The sequence below is a fragment of the Dipodomys spectabilis genome, unplaced genomic scaffold (genome assembly GCF_019054845.1).
Source record: "Dipodomys spectabilis isolate Male_0828 unplaced genomic scaffold, ASM1905484v1 ptg001202l, whole genome shotgun sequence".
Taxonomy (NCBI): Eukaryota; Metazoa; Chordata; class Mammalia; order Rodentia; family Heteromyidae; genus Dipodomys; species Dipodomys spectabilis.
The window spans coordinates 657-4,369 of NW_024871879.1; the positions used below are offsets into that span (position 1 = coordinate 657).

Below are 3,713 nucleotides of genomic sequence, written 5' to 3' on the forward strand. Positions count from 1 at the left end.
TTAAATCTTCACTCTGCTTCTTTACACAAACACTTTGCAATTTCTCATTAGTAAAGTTTCTATAAACTCTGAAATGTACATACTTAGTAGTATATGACTGCTACCATGAATCTTAAACGCTTTATGGAAAAGTTTTACAGCGTGCTAAATAGTCTTAATTTTGTCATATATGAGCAAATTCCCAAAATTAAACATATTTAAAACATTAAAACTTTTAACAAACCTTAACACTTTCTATAGTGTTTATTATGGCAGGTTCCTTGTACAGAATAATTGAATTCCTCCTCCTACATATCCGTTGAACAACAAATATATGGAATTATTTTGTTTTGGACATGTCAATCTTGACTTTATTCTTAAATGTGTTCTTATGTAAGAAATACATGGTTCTAAAATTTCACAACAATTCTTTTGAATTTAATTTTTGTGGAATTGTCTAGTTTAAGAAAATCAATTACACTTTATATATAAAATTGTTCTGTGCTCAATTCAGTAGCACATACACTAACATTGGAACAACAAAGAGAAGAATATCCCCTGATTGTGGATGACACTCGACTTCGTGAAGCATTCCAGATTTTTAAAAGAACAGATGCTGGATGGAATGTGGACAGAAGGGAACCTTAATGCCTTGTTGTTAGGAGTTTAAACTTGTTCAAAGACTTTGGAAAGTAGTATGGAGGTTTCTCAAAAGACTACATAGAGATAATGGGTGTAGAGGAGCACCTAAAAACAGAAGTTAATGGTCTAGGAAATTTGTTTAACAGGATCCTAGCAGAGAACTTCCCAAACATACAAAAAGATAGGCCTATTCAGATACAAGAAGCTTTTAGAACCCCAAATAGACCAGACCAGAATAGGACATCCCACCGTCACATTATAATCCACACAGGATCAACTCAGACCAAGGAAAAGATCCTTAAAGCTGTCAAGGAGAAAAGGTTAATCACCTATAAAGGGAAACCAATTAGAATCACCTCAGATTTCTCAGCAGAGACAATCAAAGCAAGAAGAGCCTGGAATGATGTATGCCATGCCCTAAAAACAAACAACTATCAACCAAGAATACTGTACCCAGCTAAACTCTCCTTCATAACTGAAGGCCAAATAAAAACCTTCCATAGGAAAGAAAAATTGAAACAATACATCTCCACCAAACCAGCCCTACAAAAGATTCTTAAAGATGTCCTACACATAGAAAACCAACAAGACCGCAACAAAGGCCAAGAAACTGCACCCAAACTGAGAATCCAAAAACCATAGGAAGAACCTAGTTTTCGCAGCCCCCAAGAAGGTGGATAACATGGCAGGAACTCCCAAATACCTCTCAGTCCTATCTCTTAATGTTAACGGACTGGACTCTCCAATTAAGCGACATAGACTGTCTAGTTGGATTAAAAAACAAGACCCTTCTATCTGCTGCCTGCAGGAGTCACATCTTGCCCGTAAAAACAAACACATTTTCAATGTTAAAGGCTGGAACAAAATCTACCAAGCAAACGGCCCCCATAAACAGGCGGGAGTTGCAATGCTAATATCAGAAAAAATAGACTTCAAATGAAAATTCGTGAGAAGAGATAAAGAAGGTCGCTACATACTAATTAAAGGATCTCTCCTTCAGGAGGATATTACAATTCTAAATATCTATTCGCCAAACAATGGAGCACCCAAATTTATCAAAGAAACACTACTTTCCCTCAAATCCCATATAGATCCAAAGACATTAATTGTTGGGGATTTTAACACACCACTCTCCCCACTAGATAGATCAACTCGGCAAAAACTCAACAGAGAAACCGCAGATCTAAACAGCTGCATAGATCAACTAGACTTAACAGACATCTACCGAACATTTCACCCAGCAGCATCAGAATACACGTTTTTCTCAGCAGCACATGGAACGTTTTCTAAAATAGACCACATTTTAGGCCACAAAGCAAACTTGTCCAAATTCAGAAACATTGAAGTTATACCTTGCATTCTCTCTGACCACAAGGGAATAAAATTAGAACTCAACACCAAAAGCCACCAAAGAAAGTCCAGTATCACATGGAGGCTGAACAACACACTGCTGAATCAAGAGTGGGTCATGGAAGAGATTAGAAAGGAAATTCAAATGTTCATGCTATTCAACAAAAATGAACACACAAATTACCAGCTCCTCTGGGACACAGCAAAGGCAGTACTCAGAGGCAAGTTTATAGCTCTGAGCTCCTACATCAACAAATTGGAGAAATCTGAAACTAGCAATTTAATGACACATCTAAACCTCCTTGAAAAAGCGCAGCAAGATAAACCCCAATCCAGTAGACTGAAAGAAATAATCAAAATTAAATCAGAATTAAATGAATTAGAATCCAAAAAAACTATAGAAAGAATCAACAAAACAAAGAGTTGGTTCTTCGAAAAACTTAACAAAATTGACAGACCCTTAGCAAATCTTATCAGAAAAAGAAGAGAACACACCCAAATTAATAAACTCAGAGATGAAAATGGAAACATCACCACGGAAACAACCAAGATTCAGAACATTATAAGGGAATACTTCTCAAAACTTTATGCTAATAAGTTTGAGAACTTGACAGAAATGGACCTTTTCCTAGCAAATACTGACATGCCAAAACTAAACCAAGATGAGTTAAACCAGCTTAACTGGCCCATATCAAGCATTGAAATAGAAACAGCAATAAGAGACCTCCCAGCTAAGAAAAGTCCAGGACCAGATGGTTTTACAGCGGAATTTTACAAGGCCTTCAAAGCAGAGCTCACACCAATACTCCTCCAACTCTTCAATGAAATTGAAAGAGAAAGCTCACTACCGAACACATTCTATGAAGCCATCGTAACCCTCATCCCAAAACCAGGCAGGGACTCATCAAAGAAAGAGAACTATAGACCCATTTCTTTGATGAACATTGATGCAAAACTTCTCAACAAAATTTTGGCCAATCGACTTCAACAATTCATCCAAAAAATCATACACCACGATCAAACAAGATTCATTTCAGGGATGCAAAGCTGGTTCAATATACGCAAATCAATTAATATTATTCATCACATCAACAGGAGCAAGAATAAGAACCACATGGTTATCTCAATAGATGCAGAAAAAGCATTCGACAAGATCCAACACCCCTTTATGATGAAGGTTTTGGAAAAATTAGGAATCCATGGAACATTCCTCAATACGATAAAGGCTGTATATGACAAACCTACAGCCAGCATTATACTCAATGGTGAAAAACTAAAGCCATTTCCTCTTAACTCAGGAACAAGACAAGGATGCCCACTCTCTCCACTTCTCTTCAATCTAGTATTAGAATGCCTAGCTACAGCAATAAGAGAAGATGCAGACATAAAGGGGATCCAAATAGGGAAAGAAGAGATAAAACTCTCCCTCTTTGCAGATGACATGATCTTGTATTTAAAGAATCCCATAGACTCCACTCCCAAATTACTCAAGGTGATTCAAAACTTTGGCAAAGTAGCAGGTTATAAAATTAACCCCCAAAAATCAATGGCTTTTCTGTATGCCAACAATGAGAAAAGTGTGGCTGAAATTAGGAAAGCAACTCCATTCGTAATAGCCCCACAAAAAATAAAATACCTAGGAATTAACTTAACTAAAGAAGTGAAGGACCTCTATGATGAAAACTTTAAAATCTTGAAAAAGGAAATCAGCACAGAACTTAAAAAATGGCAAAACCTCCCAT

The 3,713-nt window shown here is 36.7% G+C and overlaps 1 non-coding gene across 1 annotated transcript; it reads left to right on the forward strand.

The window, feature by feature from the left end:
- Positions 1-480: 480 nt before the first annotated feature.
- Positions 481-582, forward strand: LOC122102990. The gene has a single exon (XR_006146660.1). It is a non-coding gene; the product is annotated as a U6 spliceosomal RNA (small nuclear RNA).
- Positions 583-3,713: the final 3,131 nt, after the last annotated feature.